This window comes from Pelodiscus sinensis, chromosome 1 (assembly GCF_049634645.1).
Source record: "Pelodiscus sinensis isolate JC-2024 chromosome 1, ASM4963464v1, whole genome shotgun sequence".
In the NCBI taxonomy this organism is placed as follows: Eukaryota; Metazoa; Chordata; order Testudines; family Trionychidae; genus Pelodiscus; species Pelodiscus sinensis.
Genome location: NC_134711.1, coordinates 227,000,944 through 227,024,960, shown reverse-complemented (window position 1 = coordinate 227,024,960; position 24,017 = coordinate 227,000,944). Strand labels below are relative to the sequence as shown.

The following is a 24,017-nucleotide window of genomic DNA, read 5'->3' as shown; positions in this document are numbered from 1 at the left end:
GATCTATTATAGGAATTGGATTCGAAAAAACCCAACAGATACCTTTCTTTAATCAACTATTTTCACTCATTTGTCAATGAGCAGGATCTTTTCTTCCATAACACAAGATGTATAGTTCTATCTCCCATTTTATCATTCCTTTGGTCATAACCTTTGAGAGAGGGAAATAAAGAGTCAGTTTCTCTTTTTCATTTCCCTCACCTTATGTATAGGCAGAGGAACAAAAAGGGTGAGGGAATTAACCTTAAGATGTCCAACTGTGCATGCTCTGCTACTGATAGAGTTTTACAGAGAGATCAGGGAGATAATCCCTAGCCCAGAGTACAAACAGAACAGAAATATGGTGACACCAAGCATATTTAATCTGCCCTCTAAAAGTCCTCCCTTCTGGACAGTTTAGAGATGAGTAGGAGCTGCCTATTGTTATAACAAATGCTAAACAGCTAGGCAGTAGTACAATGTTAATAAATCTATCCTATGCTGATAAAACATCTCTACATAGGACTCTTTAATTAGTAAGTACAGTTACATTTTCATCATGCTGGCAAGGAGCACAACTGATAGAAGTTTGTGCTTTTGCTGTACAGCAACAGTTAATCTTTCCATCTCCCTAATTTACTAGACAAGTTTCAGCAAATCTTTGATACCTGATGGAGTCATGTTCTTCTGAGCTGCAGTGAGAACAAGGTTTCCAGCTAGCAGTAACATCTACAAGAAATGCTAGGGACTGATATTTCAGTTTGCTCTGTACAACCTGTCCTCAGATCAGCAACTTTGGAGATAAATCATCTCTCTCTGACACAGACTTGAACAGGATAAATTATGGGATGCTTCTGGGGGCGAGCTAATAATTCAGAATCCAGGAATGAGTTCTATAAGATTAGTAGTGGTCGTATATTTTCTACAACATTGGAAAGGTCATTTAGTGCCAAAATAATTCCCATTATCTCTCCCTCCAAACAGTCACAAATCTTGTTTTCGATAAAGCAGTTACATTACTGAGCACAGGATAAAGCATTTACAGTTCTGGAATCTGTTGGTTGAGTTTATGTATAGGATTACCATAATTTCAGTCCTGCAAGTAAGTGTTCCCCAGTCATTAATTAACTTATCACAACACCGCTGTGGTGGAGGGAAATAATATTGCCATTTTATAGGTGAAGACTTGTGGCGCTTGCCCAAGGTCAAACAAGAAGCCCCAGGGAAGATCAGATATTAATCCCAAACCTCATGCATCCCCTGCCAGGACTGCAATATCACCCCTTCCTCTCCCACGGAGCACAGTAACGAGTGGCTTTATTGAGCTAGAGAGTTCAATGCTCCTAATTTCCAAAGCGTGAGAGCTAAGGAAAAGAACTAACCTAAATTTTCTCTCACGAGCTTCCAGAGATGTAAACATATCACTTGAGATAGATAAATGTTGTATATTAATCTTCCTACCTTAACTGAGGCATCTGTATCAAAATGGTATCTTGGGGGGAAATACATTAGACATCATGGGGCATAAAAGAGAAATCACAGTTTGGAATACTAAGAAAAAAATTGCGGTACGTAAGATACCAACTATACCACTGAGTTGAAAACAATGTTTCGTAACCAGGCAGAAGTTCAACTGCTGATAGACACAGAGTTAAATCTTGTACTGAGGTCCAACAGACTACTCATTAGCAGGGCCAGACCGAACCATTCCAGCACCGCGGGCACACAGTTGAATTACGCCCTGGGTTGGGGAGGGCGCATGCGCAGCCCCACTCCCACACTGGCGCGTGGGGGAGGGCGCGTGGAGCTGGCGGCGACAGGACACATGTACCCAACCCAGCCCAGACCGGCTAGCCCGGGGCCACCCAGGGTGGGCCGAGCCTGGCTGTGCAGGGCCCAGCGGCTCCGGGGGGAAGGGCGCTGCTGGCCAGTGCTGCGGGGGTTAACGCTGCCCCCACCCCGGATGGCTGCTGCAGGGTGACCACTGAGAGCTGCTGCAGCCTGCGATCTGGGAGCCGGATGGGAGGCGTGTAATGGCAGTTATAAGGGGCGCTGAGCCCCTTACAGCTGCCATCACACGCCCCCCATAGGTTGGCGCCCTGGGCAGCTGCCCGGCTAGTCCATGCCTTAATCCGGCCCTACTCATCAGGGCTTTCCATTTGTTCAACATTTCCTGTTTTTAATGGAGCAGCAGCTATTCACCAATCTATGCAACTTTTGCTCTGCATTTGGTTTTTCTAGTTTTTTTACGAGTCCAAGGTTTTTGATAATGGAGGCTTAAAATTAGGCTCTTAAACAGGTGGACTGATTCTCAAAAGTGCTAAGCACCCAGCAGCTCCCAGGGAAGTTAATGAGAGCAGCTGAGGGTTGCAACACTTTTGAAAGTCAGACTATGTCTTCAGAGGTCTGTTTAGGTCAGGGCTGGGAAAAATATGACTTGCAAGCCTGCTGGATCTGGCTCCCTGCTTGCCCCTCCTCCCTCACGCTGCTCAGAAAATATACTGAGGAGCCCTGTTTGTCTTTGAACAGCTGTGAGCCCAGGGGGAGGGGTGGAGAGGCTTTACATGCTGCCCTCGCCCTCAGCATAATCCCATTGGCTAATTTTCAGGCCAATGGCAGCTTCCTGCTTGAAGAACAGACACAGTATGAAGCAGCCCCCCTCCCTTCAGGCTCATAGCTATTAACAGACCCACATGACCCCTACAGCCAGTGCAGAGTGAGGCAGGCAGGGAGCTTGCCTGAGAAACCTGCTGGGCTGTTGGCTGGAAGTCTCCTAGGTAAGTCTCCTGAACAGAACCTGCTTCTGGCACCCCAGGCACTTTCTCCCCAAACCCTCTTTCCCCTTTTCCTGCACCCATACTCCCTTCCAGATCCTGCACTCCAATCATATGTCATAACCTCTTCCTGCCCTAGGCCGCAGCCAAAATTCCAACACCCCCTCTTGCACCTCCATCCCCTGTCCCAGATTGCATCTCCATCTTTCACCCAAACTCCCTCCCAGACCTCACACTGCTTCTGCCCATGGTCTCTGAGGGTGTGTCTAGACTACATGGCTCCGTCAACGGAGCCATGTAGATGAGTTTACTAGACATAAAGGCATAAAGGATCTGATGACAAAGGGTTCTGGGGTTGGCTGATCCCCATCTAGACTACCGCGCTGTACCGGCAGTCAGCTGATCAGCACAGCGTGGTGGCCATTTTGATGTCAATGAAGCGGTGATTATTTAAATCGTCACTTCATTTTGCTATGTCTAGTAAACTTATCTACATGGCTCCGTCGACGGAGCCATGTAGTCTAGGCACACCCTGAGTGCCCACATGACATACTTCAAGTGTTTTAATACTCAAACAGTCACAGTGCATCTCAGCCAGGAATAGCACACTTATTAAGTGTCCTGAAGGGAATCTGAAAGCACAGGAGGCTCACACTGTTGGCAAGTATTGGAAAAATCACTATCTTTCCAAATCCACCTTCAGTGCTTCCAAAGATTTGGGTTTTAACTGTTGTATTGGACACTTCCCATTATGTCATAGAAAAGTTATTGTATTCTGGGAAAAAAAAGTGTCTCAAATTAACAGCTTGTACTAGAGGATTCATAGAAGTGTTTAGCATCTGGGCCACACCTTTACTATCAGTCATAGTCACTGGACTAATGATACCAGCTCTGGGGCAAGCTATTGTTGCAAATTGCACCAAAGTCCAGAAGCTGGTGCATTGGCTCTTACCTGGAAAACTCCTCTACTGTGCTCTGCTGCTTCTCCCACAACCAGACATCAAAGGCCTGCTCCAAATTCCACTGAAGTCAAAGGAATGCCTCATTTATTTCTGTGAGCTTTGCATCAAGCCATAATGGCCAGATTCACAAAGGGACTTAGGCACTACAGTACTTCACCCATAGGTGTGCTGTTGCCTTGTGGAATTCACAGTCCCAAGCTTGGCAGAATAGTTCATATGTGGGGGACAGTTGGGCTTTTAAAAAGGGAATTCACAGAAGTCAGCAAATTGTTTTGGATCAGGGATACAAATCCTGGTCTCCTACCTTCCAAGTTGTCGCATCTAGTCAGGCAGAGTGCTCTCTCTTTCCTGCTGAAGCTGTTCCACTCTCACTATTAATTAATTCAAGGATGTTACCTTGACTTACAGACTTCCCAGGTGAATGCCTTACTACAGAGCTGTGATGGATTGGAAGAGGGCTGGCCAGCAGTCAGTGACTAAAGGGGGTGTTGGCAGGGAACCAGGAAACCAATGGGAAAAGGTGTTGAAATTTGAATTAGAATTGAACCAGACAGAACTACCATGCCTACAAAGAATACTGGGCATGGAAATGGACTAGGCCTTTAAACACAGATTGTAAGTAGATAGGGAAATGTCTATTTAAATGTGATCAGATTTTCTTTGTTTTGTTGTTTGGTTAAACTTCTCGGTGCTAAATCCACCTCCCGTACACTGTATTTTAAGCTGTATCCCAGAGATGTCATTTCTCTGTGATATAGTCCATTCTTTTCTCATTTACTCTAACACCTAGCAACTAAGTATACTTTATCAAGTGTATCTTTTTGTTTTGTTAGTAAAAGCATCTTTTTTTAAGGTGATGATTTGATTCTTATGTCCTTGAAGGTAATAGGAGGTCTTGTATGCATTTCAAAGACTGAGAGATCAGCTATCAGAGATCGCAGTTTGTTTTTTTCTTTTTTTTTCAAGCTCTTTTGTAGTAACAGAGCTTGGGGATACCTCCCAAGTGCTTCCTTCCTTGGTTCAAGAAGACATGGGTTTTTGGTTCACTTGGTGGTGGCAACCTATCTTCCAAAGCCAGGGAATCTGTGATTTTGGGGAACTTTAAGCAGAAGCGTATAGAGGCAAGGTATTTTAAGGTCTTTTCCAGGCCCCCACCTTCTGCACTCAGGGTATGTCTACACTACAATGTTAGTTCGAACTAACGGACGTCAGTTCGAACTAACATTCATAGCCGCTACACTAGCGCTCCGCTAGTTCGAATTTGAATCGAACTAGCGGAGCGCTTAGTTCGAAATAGGAAAACCTCATTTTACGAGGATTAAGCCTAGTTCGAACTTACTAGTTCGAATTAAGGGGTGTGTAGCCCCTTAATTCGAACTAGTGGGAGGCTAGCCCTCCCCAGCTTTCCCTGGTGGCCACTCTGGCCAACACCAGGGAAACTCTATGCCCCCCTCCCGGCCCCGGACCCCTTAAAGGGGCACGGGCTGGCTACGGTGCCCGTGCCAGGTGCAAGCCTGCCAGCACCCAGCCAGCAGACCCTGCACCTGGCACGGCACAGAGCCACCCACCCGATGTCCCCCAGCCCACCCCCTCTTCCCGGGACCAGGCTGGCGGTTCCCGGGAGCTTGCCCTGGACCGCAAGAGGCAGGCACCTTCCGGGGCTAGTGTGGACATCGTGGACCTCGTCCACGATCTCTGCACTAGGCACAGGAAAGTGGCCGTCTAGGGCAGGAGAGCTGCCAGCCTGGCCACCCAGGAGCAGGTGTACATGAAAATCAAGGTGGTCCACTGAGACCCCCGACCCTGAGCCCTGAGCTTACAATGGCCGTCCAGGGTCAGACAAAAGGTCCATCTAGCCCAGTAGCCTGTCTGCCGACAGCGGCCAACCCTAGGGACCCTGGAGGGGATGGACCGAAGACAGTGACCAAGCCATTTGTCTTGTGCCATCCCTCTCCAGCCTTAAACAAACTTTGGGCAGGGACACCACTCCTACCCCCTGGCTAATAGCACTCCATGGACCCAACCTCCATGACTTGATCTCACTTCCCTTTAAACTCTGTTCTAGTTGTAGCCTTCACAGCCTCCTGCAGCAAGGAGTTCCACAGGTTAACTATTTGCTTTGTCAAGAACAACAACTTTCTCTTACTAGTTTCAAGCCTGCTACCCATTCCTTTCCTTTGGTGTCCTCTAGTCCTTCTTTATGGGAACTAATGAAAAACTTTTCTGTATGCACCCTCTCCACCCAACCCTTGCTTTTAGAGACCTCTATCCTGTCCCCCCTCCATCTCCTCTTTTCTAAGCTGAACAGTCCCAGTCTCTGTAGTCTCTCTTCATCTGGGACCTGTTCCCAACCCCTGATCATGTTAGTTGCCCTCCCCTCTCCCAGCCTTTCTCTTCCCCTCTCTCACCTCCTTTTCCCAGTCTCCCCCAGTTTTGTTCAATAAAGACAGAGTCAGTGTTGGAAGAAACATTATCTTTATTTTGTACATCAGGTAGGGGGGCTAGGGAAGGGTAAGTGGAAGGAGGTGAGGGAGGAATGGGGTACGAGCCCCCGATGGGGAGGACTGGGCTGGCTCTGCGGGTTTCTGGGGGGTGGAAGCTCTCCTGCAGCCCCCCAATTGCCCCCTCTCCCCAGATGGCAGCCTGCGGCAAGTGCAGCCGGGCTGATGGCCGAGTGGTGTGATGTGCCCAGTGTGGGCACTCCGGGCACTCCAAGCCAGGACTGGTTTTCAAGCGGGGCACCCCTGAGAACTGTCTGTCCGGGGTGGGGGTCAGGTCCCTTTAAGCGCAGCCCTCAGCTAGCCTGAGACAGCATCTCCACGCTCTAAGTCCTCCTCTGATGCCCTGCCGGCACTGCTTCCGGCCAGCCTTAAGCCCTGTTCAGAGTCCACTCAATGTGGACATGCTAGTTCGAATTAGCAAAACGCTAATTCGAACTAGTTTTTAGTTCTAGACGCGTTAGTCCGAATTAGTTAATTCGAACTAAGTTAGTTTGAACTAACTCTGTAGTGTAGACATACCCTCAGAGTGTCAGAGTAAGGAAGAGCCTTGACAGGAGCTATTGGTTATAGTGTGTTTGTGTGTGGAGGGCGGGGGAGGAGGGAGGGCTGGCTTTTTCTTGACCAGAAAGGACTGAGTTGGCTCTGGAACCTAACTCCAGGAGAAGGTTCACACCTGTGAATCCTGGTCAAAGACAGGGATGTTTTTCTGCCAACTGATTAGTTCCCTAAGTCCCTTGGTAGATGCGGTCCCTAAACACTACCCCATCCTTAGCATTTCATTCCTGGCTAGATTACTTGGTTTCCTGCTCAGCTTTCTGACATCCTTTCTTGGCATCTAACTCTCCTCATACAATGCATAGGGAGCCTAGATATCTAACACAGGGCTGAAAATTCCACTGGGCATAAGGACATCTAGGACTCAGGCACTGAAACACTGATGCCATGTCAACCCTGGCAAACGTAAAGCACTGGTAGTTACAGCACAGTTCATAGTGTGCTTCAAGAAAATCACTGTCGTGTGTCCACACTGTGCTCCTTGTGATGGTGGAGTGCGTGCATATTAGCAACTCTTGTAATGCCACAGAGAGCACTGGGGGTAGAATGTGACAGGGAGTGAATGTATGTGTATGAAGGGCAGGAGGGGATACTGTGTTTTAGGGGATGTCAGCATGCTGTCTTGTATGTTCAGGTAGCAGCAGGAAACAACCCATCTTGAGGGAGGGAAGGGAGAAACCATGACATCTTAGCCTCCCTGCTCCCTTCCTGGCTCTTTGCATGGCAATTTCTCTCACACACACACTCACACACACATATACACACAAATGCCTGCCTCTGTGTTCAACAACATGAGCATTCATCTGACTGATTTGCTCTCTACAGCATGCAGGTTATCAGAAATGGAGCTCTGAAAGGGGATGTGCACATGCCTGCGGGGCAAACAGACAAGTTCCACAAACAAAGAGCAGACAGGACTTGGGGAATTATGGGCCATTTTCGGAGGGCAGTCAGAACACAGCAAACAATTCATGTGTCCACTCTGTCCCCCCAGTGCTGTATCCAGAGCACAGAAAGCTCCACACTTCTTATCAAGGTGGTTTACATAGAGCACAGCAACTGCAGAGTTAGTGTGCATTAAGTGTCTTGCCAATGTGAACACCTCAGGAATTACAGTGTTGGGAGCTGAATTACTGCACTGTAACTTGCCAGTGTAGACTTGGCTTGAGAAGTAAAAACTTAAATCCTCTTTGTGTTTCTAGCCCAACTACATATCTGGCTGTGGAGTAAGATCAGACGTTACCAAAGAAACAGGATTTCCCCAACACACAGGATTAAGCTCTGACATTTAGCTTGAGTACAAACACTGGACCAAAGAGCTAACTTCATATTTATCCAATGACAAGTAAATAACTGACAACACAATGGGCCACTGAATGAGGTTTACATTAATGCAGCCTGAACTCCAGGAAGCCCAGGTCTGACTTATTCCCCATTAATGGTTACATTTTGTTATTCCTATTGAGGTTTTTAGATAGAAGAATACTAATTTACCTATTAATATAGCTAACAATTTTTTAAACACCAAGGAAATTCAATAGCAAGTGACAAAATGTATGCTCTTTTAGATTAGTTCATTTATGTATCACTTCACTTCCCAGCCAGCTTATGTCCAATTTAGTTCATGGCTGATTTTCAATTTTAGAAGCATCTGGAAAAGTACCGCTCACTGCATTATATCATTTAGATCTCATTTTTACATGCAACAGTTTCTTTTGGACACACATGCAGAGACCAGAGAAGACTTCATTGCTTCAGAAGTATAATTTGTGACACCTACAGGAAGAGTTACTGTGTTCTCTGTAGTAATTTTATACCTAAAGGAGAATGTCCTGTAGGGTTCTTTTATGGCTGGCGAAAGTAAAATAAGGGAGAGGTTTCATGTGTGTAGTAGGGCTGGGTCATTATGTAGCGGGGCATGCAGTGTACTCCCATCATAGAAAGTCTGTGGGTAGGAGAGAGTGAGGAACAAAGATAGGATGAGAATAAGAAATAAGAGGGGGCATTAAAGAGAGGAAAGGACAAAATACAAAAGCTAAGAACAAAAAAAGAGAAACTGTGGATGTAGCAAGAAAGAGAAGGGATAGAGAATGGTGTGATGGGGACAGGAGCAAGCAGAAAAGGAGATAGGAAAGAGAGCATCCAGAAGTGAGAAAAGTGGGTAGGACAGGAGTATCACATTTCCAAAATGACAACAATAAGTCAGATGAGGAGGTGTCCCATTACATTTGACAATAGTGTGCTCTCAGTTTGTGTTTATCATTGGTCCACAGGAAGGACTCTGACACATTCAGTCTCGAGACTTATAAAAGCAAATTGAGCCCCTTGTTATGAGAGCTGTTTCCTCTCTTCAGAGACCTTTGCCGCCCATTGATTTCTAAAACTGCAGTATGACTATAGTGCTACTTGCCATTCTGGGTTTCTATGACAATGCAATCTCCTTCAATGCTTATATCACCATCTGTATCAGGTCAGAAAGAAATTATTTAATAGCATTATGAGCTCTGTAATGCTCATATACTCAATTTAGGCCAAGTCTACATTACTGGAGAAAGTCAATAGAAGTTATGCGACTCCAGCTATGAGAATAGCTGTCAACAAAGTGCAATTATTGGTGAAAAAATGTGCCAGTGTAGACAAGGCCTTTTGGTGCCTACAGGGTTTGACAGCAGCAAAATGAAGCTAATCTCAGGTCTTGTGTACACTGGCACATTTTGTTGCCAAAAACGGCCCTTTGTTGACAAAACAGTGAAAGCATACATATTACAGTGCACTTTTTGTTGGGAAAAACACCCAGTTTTGGCATCAAAAAAATTTTAGTCCCAAGAAAAACTTATCTTTTTCCCTCTTTTTATCATCGATAAAGAGTCAGTGTGGACTCTGTTTGTTTTGTCAAGAACACTGGCTTCTGCCAGTGTTCCACAATGTCCTCCCTGATGACTGTGCTCAGTGTTTTGTGGTCTATGCTGTCTTGCAAGCATGCACCCGTCCCCCTCCAAAGCTATGGGAAGAATCTGACAGCTCAGTGAGCTGCTCTTTTTGGGGAGCAAAGAACAAATCATTGGAATTCTTCTGTTGCCAGGTGCGGTCTTTCTAGTGACAGCAGAACTGCTGCTAAAGAGGGAGGACTGGAGAGCCTGCTGTGTTGCTTTGACATTCCTCAGCACGGAGAGCTCTTAGAGCTCAGAAGAAATCCCAAGAAGTGCAGGGATCAGGTCTGCCTTCCCACAACACTGCGCTGTGGGATGCTTACCCACATTGCTTTACTCTTGTCTGTCCGAGTACTGGCAATGTGGCCATGAAATATTGACAATGGGAAGCAGAAAAACTGATTTGACCATTTTTCACTTTTGATAACTTTTGCATGTTGACAGTGCTTTTGTCACCAGACCTTCCCAGTGTACACATAGCATCAGTGATACATAAAAATGGGACTTCCGTGCCTTTGTGGATTGCCTCTAAAGCTAATAGCTAGAGATTCCCATGGCTCATAGCCACCCTGCACAGGGGCGAGTTTTTCATGTTTTCTAGCACTTGGCCCAGGATTTAAAAGGGAGCCATTCTTGCCACAGACAAAGGTGGCCTTGTGTACATGAGATAGTCATCACCTTGTTTTAGTATTGCTCTCTTTCACAAGCACTGGCTTTTAAAGCTGTCTGACTTTAATTAAAAAATGCCTCATGGGCAAGTCATGGATTTCAAGGCAATGCATTCATGAATCCATGTTAGCTGAGACCAAACAAGAATGATTTTACAAGTATACTTCATGAGGGCTGTTTCAGACATGGAGACTGTCTTATTAATAAACAAATTTGAGTCTTGCCACAATTATGCCAGCATTGGTACTGACAGAGCTACACAAGCAGTTCTATGAGGGCAGGCTCTTGATCTTTCAAGGCCTTATGTTTGTGTGGATTTTTAAAAGACCCACTACTTCAATCCATCCATACCCAGGTTTCCATCTTCTTTGCACTGGCACTTTGGCTGCCTCCTCCACTCTCTTTTATATGTTTAAGCCTTCATAGCTTCTGGTTACCATCCCTAGGGTACCCATGAGTCCAAACAAATATGCTCCCTTTTAAAGTAAAACTGTGTTGGCTTCTTCTGCCAATCCCACAAACTCAACCTGGATTAATAATAAAACTGCATTCTTTCCTTCCTCTTACCTTTTCATATCTATGGAGAAAGGCTCTGCAGGTCAAATTTGCCCCTTAGCCAACTGTGCAACTCCCATTTGCCTTTAGCGTGTTTGCACAAGTATAGTGAGGTATTCTGTTCCTGATGTGCAGGGAGAAGTCCAATCCATCTCTGTCACTCTTTGCTGTGTTGGCTTCAGAAAGTTTTACAGGAGAAAAAAAGGCATCTAAAAACTTCCGGTTGTAACCCAAATAAGCAGATTCTGAGGCCACACAGAGAGAAACTCTGTTATCTGAGAAGATAGCACTTTGTCAGTCACTTTTTTATAGTAGAACTGCATTTTAAGCACTACCCAAATTATAATAGTTACTGCTGAAGCTATATTGAAGTCTTTCCTCAGCCCTATCCACTTTCCTGGAGTGCCAACCAGAAATGAACCCTGAAGTGCACTATGGACTGCTGCTTCTGTGTGCTTTGCCTCTATTTCTGTCAGCTGCTGATTGCCACACCTATTTCCTTAAATCATCTCCAGCTATTCTGTCTCAGACATAATGGTAGGGAGATGCTGACTGCATCACAGATCAAAATATTTTCTAGATTATATTGGAGAGACAGCTTTGCCATATCTGTCAGAGCAGATAAAATTATTACTCACCAGTGTTCATCTTCTCCTGGGGCCTGCTATGACAAAGACTGACAGCATTGAGGTTTCCCCGGCTAGGGAGCAAGGAGATGTGAGTTGTCAATTCAGGATCATATATACACCCCAGTCCTCTCACTTCCTCCTAGTTATACTTCTCAGAAAAGCAAGCATATACATACTAGAGATGCCTTTGTCACATTATCTGGAGTGCCAATCCCAGGGTAGACTACTAAGAAGCAGGGCAACAACCTTACCGTGGTTATATGTTTTACAATTCGATTTCACCAACCCAGTCATAAATGCAAATACTCAAAGCACTAAACCAGTCTTACTGTGGAGTCATAGGCAGTCCCCTTGGGCTTTCCTGTCTATCTTGCCACACAAGCAGGCTTGAGTTTGTGATAGATGGTCATTTATATGAAAAAAAGATCACATCAATATTCAGTTTATACTCAGCCTCAACGCTCCAGTCATTTGCACCAGGTCAGTTGTACTCAGATCTCAAACCAAAGACAATGCCTGTGGCTATCCCTGTAAAACAACTAAGGGTCTTTTGCTTATGCTTAATGATTCTTGCCCCTGTATAGTCTAAGAAACCAAGTTTCTTCTTGCCAGGGATTTTTATTCACTTCACCTCAGAGCTAAGGGGATGAGTTCATATGCAGGTCTCTGCTTCCTAGGGAAAGTGAGGAATATAATCAACAAGGTCTCTGTCCATAATAGTTCTTTTGTTTCCAATTACTTTTTAATTTAATTCATGTTTTTTTCCTGTTTGGTGGGTTACACAGTTAGAGGTTTACAAATAAAACATTTGCTATCCCTCTATGACATAATGTACAGGTAAGTAAGCCTAATGCATGAAGCATCCTACAAACCAGTCATAAGGTGTAAACACAAAACTTATGTCTATCAATTTTATATCTATTTTAACACAGGTGAGCCAGGCTGGCTTCCATCTGTGGCTTTCAGTGTGCAATGGGGTCTGGAGCCTTGACACCTGGTCTGCCAGAGTCTCAGAGATCAAGGGGAAACTTCTAGTGGGAAGAAGAGAGGGATTTAAAATGGATTTTTAATATATATGTTACAGTAGCTCTTATAATCCCCAGCTCCCATTGTGTTAGGCACTGCACAAACACAGATGGTTCCTTTCTCAAACAGCTCAAAATCTAAGATAAGTAGTGGAGAAAGATAGGACAATGCCTAAGCCAGATATCATCATTACCTCTTGGAAAATGAATCCTTTGAGTAGGGTGAGGGAAGGAAAAGGGAAGAAAAAATTGTCTTCTCTCCTGCAAAGGGGTGGGAATATATAGCTTGTGGAAGCCATTTACGGAGCAAGTGAGAATGAATGGAAAGAATACTTAAGTGCCATTTGTGTTCCATGGATAATTCACATCCATTGGCATGTCTGGAAAGGTTACCAGAGTGTGGGACAGAACTTCTATCCCACAGTCTAGCAAGGAGTGGGGAGAAAAAATGGATTTCCCAGTCATCCATTGTGGAAGCGCTGCTGCTTGGAATCCTTTACCAATAATGGTACCTCCGTCCCCCCCATCCCCCCCGCCAATGTGCACAACAGCAGCTATATTTTGCTATGGAAATTCTCTGAAAAGGCTAACCTGGGAAATAATTATCTACGCAAAGCATGTTTGAAGCAGCACTCAAATTATATTGGTAAATTCAGTATAATCCACTCTTGCTTTGTTTCAGTGAATATGTTGCTTCAAAACCAACTAGATGTCAGCAAGTCTAGTTTTGTAAATGTAAAGTTAATAAATTGAGCATTGCATAAATAACTGCTGATGGCTACATATTGGGTATTTGTATTGTTTACTGAAGATATTGATGACTGGAAAAGGTGTTATATTGCTGTTTTGGAGCATCAGGAAAATGTGCTGACAGCATTTTATATAAACGTGTATGATCTGACAGAATTAGATTAACACAAAACACATTGTGTAAAATCTGAATGTGGCATAAATCAGTGTAGCTCTACTAGAGCCTGCAAAACAAACAAAGGGCTTTTGTCTTTTAGTAGAAATCCGTGAAAAGTAAAACTCAGGCAGTTGGTGGGGCTATGTCAATTTACACCAGAAGAGGATCTGGTTTTCAATGGTACTGTATATTACAATATGTACCAGCCCTTTTAGGAGTGTTCCTGAGGCAGGGTGTGTTACCATTTAGGACAAGGTTCTGGAATGCAGCTGTTTGGTGAATGTAAGATATGTTTACCTGGCATGAGATGCTTGTAGCATTATACAGTAAAACTCCAATTGTCCAGCATCCAGTGATCTGGCAGTCCTGATAGCCCGGCACCAACTGGAACCCGGAAGTGCTCCGGCCAGCTGGACAATTGGAGCTGCTCTGCCCCCGGCTTCCCCAAGTCAGCTGCTGGTCAGTTTCAGCACCGGCTGACTTGGGGAAGCCGGGGGCAGAGCAGCTGGGGTGCTGCTGGGTTGGTCCCACAGCGCCGCCCTCTCCCACGCTGTGCAGTTCCCCGTCGACTCCCCTCCCCCCACCCTAGACCCCTCATAGCCCCCCCTTCCAATAGTCTGGCATATCTGATAATCCAGCACCCCTGGGTCATAAAGGTGCCGGATTATCAGAAGTTTACTGTAGAATGAATAAGAATGTTGGGTTCACATACAATGATCTGATAGGCCTGGACTATACTGGACTAGAGGGTCTGCTTAAGGTATGCAACTCCAGCTATGTAAAATGCATATCTAGAGTTGGCTTACCTTAAGCCAAGCCATGGTGGTGTCCACACAGCAGGACGCTGACGGGAGCAAACATTCCCGTCATCTTCCCTTATTCCTCCCAGAAGGAGGAGTACCAGACACTGGCAGGGGCTGCCCTCAGTGTTTGATTTACAGGTCTATACAAGATCCACTAAATCGAATGCTAGAAGATCAATCTCCAGAGCGTCAGTCTTCTGGTAAGCATAGACATGCCCATAAAGGTTTATTAGTTTGAGCTGTGCTTCCACTCAGAGGTGATTCCTACTAATGCAACTTCTTAAACAAAAAAACAAACAAGCAAATAAAAGAAATATCAGAGTAGGTCTTGCTATGTGAACATTAATGTAAATAATACTTAACCCAGAATCAGATTGGGTTACTCAGAGCTTTCTCTCTGTAGGTGATGACTATCTGGTGAAAAGTGTTGTATGTGTTCAAAGTGTAAATCATTATTTTCCTTATGCTCTTAAGAACCTGTATGGCTATGGAAGCTTGGCAGGTATTTAATGTCAGCCAAACTCATACTCAGTAGGTATAGTTAGTCTATGGTTAAGGCTGAAGGTAATAATTTTCCATTATATAGCTGATTTTTACTCCCCCTTACATTGCTTCCTGGAAAAAAAAACCAGTGCCCCTAAAAGCTTTACATCTTAATCTCAGTGTTGAGTATTTCCTGGGAAGTTTGGTTAAAATCAGACAATGTGTGGTATGTGGTGGTGGCATGCACGCACCACGCTAAAGTAACCTTTTCCCCCCAAAAGCATTTTCCTTTGTCTCTGCTTACTCTTCCTAGAGCAAAGATAAGCTCTTGTAGGATATTGTTCCCTTCTCAGGCAGGCTTTTCTTGGCAAAGAAACAGCCACAGACCTTCTGTAACCATTGTACAACTAGGGCAGAGAAAGGTGGCACACTCTATATAAATTCATTTTGAACAGAGAATTTCTTAAATATAATACATTAAGTACAGGCAGTCCCCGAGTTATGCGGATCCGACTTATGTCGGATCTGCAGTTATGAATGGGGATTTCTCACCCCGGAGAACTAGAGCAGCGGGACGCCTGGTCCCGCCGCCTGCCTTCTCCCGGGCGAGAAAAGCTGCTCCCCGTCTCCCTGGTCTGCTGGCAGAGCCAGCAGACCAGGGAGACGGGAGCAAAGCGGCGGAGCACCGGGGGCGGACCCATGGCCGCTTCCAGATCAGCTGGAAGTGGCGCGGGTCCAGCCGGGTGCTCCGCCGCTCTGTTCAGCGTCTCCCTGGTCTGCAGACTAGGGAGACGCTGAACAAAGCGGCGGAGCACCCGGGGCTGGACCCGCGGCTGCTTCCAGATCAGCTGGAAGCGGCGCGGGTCCGGCCCCAGGTGCTCCGCCGCTTTGTTCAGCGTCTCCCTGGTCTGCCGACCAGGGAGACGCTGAGCAGAGCGGCGGAGGACCTGGGCCAGACCCGCAGCGCTTTCAGCTGATCTGGAAGCTGCGGGTCCGCCTGGGTCCTCCGTGGCTTTGCTCAGCGTCTCCCTGGTCTGCAGACCAGGGAGACGCTGAAGAAAGCCGCGGAGGACCCGGGCCGACCGCGGCGCTGATCTGGAAGCGCCACAGTTCGGCCCGGGTCCTCCGCAGCCTTGCTCCATGTCTCCCTGGTCTGCTGGGGGGGGGGGGGTGTGCAGCTAGTGCCCCCCCCCAGCAGACCAGGGAGACGTGGAGCAAAGCCGGGGGCCTGTGGTAGAGCAGGTGGGGCACTGCCGGTTGGTCCCGCAGCACCGCTCCTTGGCGCTACTGGACCAACCCGGCAGCACCCCAGCTGCTCTGCCCCAGGAGTCCTGATTCAGCTGCTGATCAGTTTCAGCAGTGGCTGAATCAGGATGCCTGGGGCAGAGCAGCTGGGGTGCTGCTGGGTTGGTCCAGTAGCTCCGAGGAGCGGCCGCGCTACTGGACCAAGCCAGCAGCACCCGAGCTGCTCTGCCCCAGGCGTCCCAAAGTCAGCTGCTGCTGAAACTGACCAGCGGCTGAGTACAGGAAGCCCAAGGCAGAGTTGCTCTGCCCTGGGCTTCCTGGAATCAGCTGATCAGTTTCAGCAGCAGCTGACTTGGGGATGCCTGGTGTTCTTACCTTGAATCTGTATGTAAGTGGAACTGGTGTCCAGATTCAGCAGCTGTTGAAACTGATCAGTTTCAGCAGTGGCTGATGCCAGTTCCGACTTACATACAGATTCAACTTAAGAACAAACCTACAGTCCCTATCTTGTACGTAACCCGGGGACTGCCTGTAGTTGAATATGTTTCTATTGTTTGACATCCTTTCTCTACTTTTGTTCCCACTGTATACTGGCCCCACATTCTACCCTGGTATAACTGCACCCAAACCACCTGACCTCCTGTGGACTTGCTAAAAGTCTTTTTGGACCTTATACGAGCTTAGAGGAGAGCACCTTCCCTAAGGGGTATGTATTCCCCATCACATGGGAACTTCTAAGACGGATTAAAAGACTAGTAAATGTCACTCCCACCCACAAATAATTCATTAAAAATACTGCTAAGGCTAAACATAGATGTCAATGGATTCCTGAGCCTGAAAAATAATTACACTTTCTGTACGAAAAAAAGTCTTTAACTTTAAAACCCTCAAAGTTTAAGAAGTCTAGAAGGAACTTGACCTACCCAGCTCTTTATTCCTATGTAATCTGTTACCATCATTCCACTTGATTTACATTGCACATCCCATTTTGCACCCTACTATGGGGGTGTGTGGAAACAAGTAATGGTCAAAGTAACCAATTAATGTGCCAGGTCATGCATGCTTTGGCAGTGTTACAAAGCTGCACACATATGGTACTCACTGTAAGAATATTGCAGCTTTCAATATAGTAATCCGCATTAATCAAACTATGTTTACTAGGCTGAGATAATAATGACAACATAAAAATGCAATATCTAAGATCCTGAACAACAGAGCTATTTGGGTGTCTAAACCCTGATTAAGTGCCTAAATCTCTTGTTTAGGCACTTACATAACAGGTTTTTTCCCCACTGTAATACATCAGACTCCTGACAGACACTTATACTTAACTGGTACCCATAGCAGAGGAATAGCCACTGGGTCAATGGGGCTTGGACATAGAGGCCCTGGACACTTGGGGGTCCCCCAGAAAAATGGGAGCCCCTGCATCCTAATGCTTATTCCCTAGGAGGAATGCTGGGTGGAGAAGGGCCCTCACTTGCTCTGGCCCATGGACCACAAACCTATAATCCACGGATGGGTGCGTACATTTTCAGGGTCAACATTCCCGCACCACCTAAAGTCTTGTCTACATGGTGCAGAAATGTACATTAGAAGAATGTGAATTACCATTTGTACCAATCTGATATGTACCATTGGCCTTGCTGGTGCAAACTAAAAATTCCAAAGAGTGTGTTAATGTCAACACATTGGTGTGAATTAGAATTCATAACAATGTAGACAAACCCCAAGTTTCTATTTCTGTGACTGCTTGAGCCTGGGAACTCAATACATGCCTTTCTGCATCATTGCTGTGGATTTTACTATGATAAAAACAGCTCCAGTGTTTCTCTAGCAAGCAGTACTTGAGGATTGACCTGGAGGGGGCTTCCACTACACAATGTCAGTGCATGTTGGTGTGGGTGAGTTGCCAAAATATTTTTTCAAAAAAGAATTCCAGTTGATTTTTTTAAAAAGTTCTAACTGCCAGTGAACCAAAACTTAGTCTTCCAGCTCTAATCATTACTCAGTCATAGGCTTATTTAAAGTACAGCCTTGCCACAGTGTAAAAGTGGCAATGTGTGTGGTAATCAATTACTCTTTGAATTATCAGATCTTTTGGAACATTACATAATTTCCAAGAATATCTAATTTCTGTGGATCTAATCCTACTAGCATTTTGCATGCAGAACTCCTGTGGAAGTTTCTACAACCCTGGAATACAGACTAGTTTTTGGAACTGGGACCATACAATGTTTATACATTGGTTACACAATTATAGGCATTCTTTAAGAATAAAAACATAGCACTTTATTTTAAACAAAAATGATTTAATTATGGATCCATAATATTGGCATCAATGTCCCGGTAAAAGACCAAGCCAATTTAAGATTTGCACTATTTCTCTAATAGAAAAAAAGCCTTAAGTTTAATAACATTAAACATTTTATTTTTCATTGGTATTTTAAAGTTTTGAACCTCTATTCATGCCTAATAATCTTCCAGTGAGGGAGATTTCTAAATATTAAATATGAGCCCTGTGCAGCAATATAGATTTGTCTCCATAGGCTTCAAATATGGAGATTGTCATGGTCTTTCTGCAGTTTTCTGCAGAAAATATTCAACTGTGGTCTCATGTTCATAAAATTAATTAAATGGGCACCAAGGATGAATGGCAGCTACAAAAGAGACTTGAGGTCTTTAAGTAGCAACATTCATTAATACTAAATTAGAAAAATGTGATCAGAGTCTTACATCCCTTGGTTGTCCTGTGACGAAGTGTAAAGATGCTTACATACAACAGGCTATTAAATAGACATTCAAATGTGTCATCTAATAAGCCTTTTGACATAGCCATAGGGGATGCATCAGCAATATAGGGGATGATTAGCTCCCCGGCTATCGTGGGAGCAGTGGTGTTCCTCAGTGGTACTGCCTCAGGGTAGCGGGTGGCGTAGTCTACCAGGACCATTATATATTGGAACCCCGTCGAGGACTTCTCCACTGGTCCTACCAGGTCCAGGCCCACTCTGGCGAAGGGGACGCTTACTACGGGGAGGGGTACTAGCAGAGCCTTGGGGCATAGTTGTAAGCACGTGTGCTGGCAGGTGGGGCACGAATCACAGAAGTCCCGAACGGCTCGGTATATTCCTGGCCAGGAGAAGCGTTGTATAATTCATTGTAGGGTCTTCTCCCTGCCCAGATGCCCGGACCAGGGGTTCGCATGGGCCAGCTCCAGTACCTTATGCTGGTAGCGGCGTGGTACCAGCAACTGCCAGAGCGTCCCCAACCCCTCAGTTTCTCGGGCCACGCGATACAGGCAGTCCCCCCGTACCTTGAAGTATGCCCCTTGTGGGCTCAGTGGGCCGTCTTCCTCTTCTCCTCAGGCCTGCTCCCAGGCGTGGGCCAGCATTGGGTCATTTCTTTGCTCGGTGACCCAGTCAGGCTCGATTTCACTGGCCTCCAGCCCTTCCCTCTGGGGTGCCGGGTCGGGTTGGTTCCGTGCCTGTAACATCTGCCAGAAACCTGGCCAATCCCGTCCCAGTACCACTGGGTAGGTGAGCTGAGGTGCCAAGGCTACTTGGCAAATGCCCTCTTCACCCTCACATTGTAGCCGCGCCCAAGGGGTGGCATAGGGCCGTATGTCTCCATGAATACACCTCACCCACACTGTGGTCCCAGCGGGCTCGGGACTCGGGACCAAATCCTCACGGACCATCCTCTGCCTGCAACCCAAGTCCACCAATGCTTGAACCGGGACCCCCTCCACCAACACTTGGGCGGTTACTGTAGCTCCTCGATTAGGGCGAGAGGACACCCCCAGGGATACCCCTTGCCCAAAGGAGCAGTCCATAAAGGGGCATTCCCGCTTAAAGTGCCCCTCTTGTCCACACTCATAGCAGCGGTTACGGGAGGACCCCCCTTCGGCCTGTCCTTCCCCGGGCGTTTCCTCCTGGGTCCCTCCTATCCTGGGGTTCCCGGGGGGGGGGCCTTCCCTCTCGGCCTGTCTCCTCACCCATCCATGGCCCAGGCCCCAGCGAGCCTCAGTTCTCCGGCCTCCCCTTTCTGGCTTCCCGCGGCCTTTTAAGGGTCACTCCCCCCGAGTCTCTCTATCCCCCCTTCCCATTCCTCCCGGGGTTTCAGCCGCCATATAATTTTCCATGACTGTGACGGCATTGGCCAGCGTTTGGGGGCAATGACGACGTACCCATTGCTGGGCCCCCGGGGGGAGGATTTGGAGGAACTGTTCCAGTACTACAACGTCCGCCAACTGGGGACTGTCCCGCTTGTTGGGTTCTAGCCATCGCCAGGCCAGTTCCCTTAGCTTCTGGGCCACCAATCTCGGTCGCGCCCCGTGCGGATATCGCTTGCTTCGGAACCTCTGCTTATAGGTCTCCGGGGTCACGCCTATCTGGTCCAATATTGCCTCTTTAACTTTATAGTATTTTAGGGCGTCCTGGGCTGCCAAGCTCCTATAGGCAAGCTGAGCCGGCCCTGTGAGATAGGGTGCCAGGAGGGTGGCCCAATATTCCTCAGGCCAAGGGGCAGCTTGCGCTACCCGCTCAAAAGTGACCAGGTATCCTTCTGGGTCATCCAGAGGCCCCATCTTCATTAGCCATATGGGTAACTGCAGGGGGCCTACCAGTCCCTCGCTTCCCTCTCCCACCGGCCCAACGCTGGCGCCTCGTCCTATTCCATGTTGCACCCATCTTTCTTGTTGTTGCGTTATTTCCCTAGCCAGCTGTCTTTGTTGTTCCTGGCCTTGAGCAGCCAGCTGCTGCAACAACTGCACTTGATGTTGCTGCTGTTGTTTTTGTTGCTCAGTGAGCCAATCAAATATCTGGGCAGGGTCCATTGTCCTGGCTGTCCTCCCCTTCACCCCGGGGAGACACCTTCCGCCCTTCTTGGGGTTCACCACCATTTTGGACAGGTTGTTCCCCCCCTTTTTTTGTGTACCCCTTTTAGCCTAGGGGTTCAGAGCTACACCCGCATTCTCTACCATCTGTGAGGGGGTTCACTCACCACCGTAGCGGGGGTCTTCCGTCTGCCTCCGGAATCAGCTCCTTCTGCTGGCAGCGTATCTTCCCTCTGGTGGGGCTTCCCCTCTTTCCTCCAGGCCGCGTCGTCCTCTTCACCACACTGCCCTCTGGCAGTGCCCAAGTCCGTCTCTGAGCCCCCTTCCGGGGGTTGTTGTTTCTCCACCGGGCCGTTATTCAGGCCCTGCAGTCTGGGGGTTTGTTTGGCTAGAGCTCCCCTCCCCTAGCCTAGCCTAGCCTAGCCTAGCCTAGCCTAGCCTAGCCTAAGCTCCAGGGAGCCTCCTGCTTCCCCAGCAGCCAGGCCCTCACTGACTTTCCTCCTGGGAGCCACCGCCCAGGTTCTTATATAGCCCCCAGCTGGGCCCTCATCTCCTAATGCAGTCCCAGCTGGGGCTAAGCTCCCCAGCCCTGCTTCAGGATGGGGTTTGCCCTTAAAGGGCCAGTGCAGGGCAAACGCCCTGTCACAGTGGGGCACCAGCATCTAACCTGTAGCAGGTGGGACCAAGTCTAACCACCCATATCCCAGTCAAAATATGACTGCTTTAGCTCTTTGTTCATGGTGCAATGTGGGAAAACTTGACTATCCACCAAACGTTACTGGTCAGAGAACAAAACGTTGGCCATGGGATTGAGGGATACTTCTAGGCAAACGTCCAGAGCACAAGTTCAATGGGGCTGTATCTACACTGAAACAGACTATGGCTTGATTCCTGGGTCCTGGCTTGATGCAGGCTTGGACTCTCCATCTCTATGGGGTCCTGGAACCCTAGAACTTAACTCAAGAAGGGGAGAGTCAGGTTTGATTCTGCATTTAAACTCCAGTCTTATACTGTAATGTAGACATACCCAGGGACTGATCCAGAGTCCAGCAAAGTCTTTCCATTGATTTCACTGGGTAGTCAGGTCCATACAGTATAGATATATCAAATTCTGTTTGTATAAATCTAAATACTAATATATATTTAAATTACAACTTCACTAAAACCAGTGGATATATGGCTGATTTACTGGCATGAATGAAAGCAGAATTTCTCCCTTTGAATAGAGTGAGAATTGCATGATGTATACATTTTGGTACTTTCTTGACATAATGTTAATTTTGCAGATATTTTGACGAGTTTTATAAATTTCCTTTAACACCAAGATATTTGAAAATTAAAAATCCATATGGCAAGCAATTAAATAACCATAAATATTACAGTATGTCAGTATTCCATCAGCATTACAGTTCTATAATTTGGACGCATTTGTGTTGTCTTTTAGCAAAAATAACTGCCATGTAATAAACAATATGTCAAAAACCTTCATTGGGAGAAGTTTGATATATCTCTTGACAACCTTTAATCAGACTTCTGCTTATGATACACACAAGGTTCTGTCAGGATTTTCCCAAGGTTTTTGACAGCTCTTTAGAACTATTTCTGGCTGATCCCTCTGACAAAACCGTTCTGAGGAGTGGGGTATCCATCTGTAATCTTACTGTCAGTTTTTAGTGTGGTATGAAAATTTTGGATGCTTCCTCAACGTCTGTGAGGTCTGATTACATGTCAGTACAAGAAAGAAGGCTCCATCAGCAGCTCAACAGCTCCGGACAAGGCTAAATCAATGTATTACTATGTGTGTTTGTGAACACTTGATTATGTGGCCAGAATGGAATGGGTTGCTGAAATTACTAATGTAATTGCAAGTTGGAGCTTCCTGGTCTGGCACCCTCGAAACCTGACTGGTCCCAGATGAGGGCTTTTATTGAACCAGGGGAGGTCATTTTTGAACCCCTGCCACTGGCCCCCCTGGCCTGTCTGCCAGCCTTCCAGTCGGCTCCCCACCTCCTGCTCGCCCCACTGCCCTGCCGACCCACTGGGCAGCCATTGCTGCCATGGCTCCACCAGGCAGCCCAGCACCGCGTCTCCAGGCAGCTGTGCACACCATGTGCTGGGGCCTCTGGGCAGCCATGCGCCAGGGTTCTCAGTCCTGCTGGGCAGCACATGTCAAGTCTTCCAACCCTGCTGGGCAGCCCTGCTGTCACACACTGGGTGGACCCACCGTCAGCTCCTTGAGGTCAGCCCACTGCCCTGCTGGCCCTGCAGGTATCCTTCCTGCTGGCCTTCCCGCAGGACTCTCTGGTCCTGCAAGATCCATGCTGGACTATGGATGTTGCCAGACCAGAGAATTCTGGTTAAGAGAGTTTCAACCCGTATCTCCTTCTTTCCATCAAACTCAGTTGATTTTGAAAATGTGAGAAGAGTTTTGATAGGCACTGCATGTAAAAACATTTGAGACCCAGCTGGTCCCAACATGATACCTTTTTCAGTTCAATAGTCCCAGGGGTAAACTGCTACTATAACAGCTCTAAACCTATGTACCTGTGGGGTTTTTCTTTGATCATTTCTAACCATGAGGCATCCATGTTCTACACGAGCTGCAGTTTTTAACAGCAGAGCTAATTACAGTTCTGTTAAAATGTGTAGAAACAAGATGTGGCACTTATATCTTCTAACACCATTAAGCAAAACAATCTGGTCAGGGAAGCTGTCTATCTTCTCTTATACTAGGAGATGTAATAGTTTGGCAGATATATTTTATTTGGAATTAGTGGGGAAATTTGAGGTTGGGGCTCACCGTTCACTCACATGACATCAGCAATCTTCTCAGTTCTGTTTATAAGACATCTGAAGCATTTAACACTTAGAAGGCCAAATTCTCCACTGTTTTAAATAGGCCATTTATGCCAGCAGATTATTTAATTCAATTTATTAAACCTATACCATACCGATATAAAATACAATTTAACTAGAAAATAGATTTAAACAATGCATGAACATTTAGCCCCCAATGCAACAGACTGAGGGTATATCTACACTACAAAGTTAATTCGAACTAATGGACATTAGTTCGAATTAACTTTGATAGGCGCTACACTAGCGCTCCGCTAGTTCGAACTTAATTCGAACTAGCGGAGTGCTTAGTTCGAACTAGGTAAAC

At 46.6% G+C, this 24,017-nt stretch overlaps 1 protein-coding gene across 1 annotated transcript in view; it reads left to right on the top strand.

Moving 5' to 3' along the window:
- Positions 1–24,017, top strand: part of GABRG3 (gamma-aminobutyric acid type A receptor subunit gamma3) — a 549,662-nt gene that overhangs the window by 5,101 nt on the left and 520,544 nt on the right. The window lies entirely within an intron of this gene.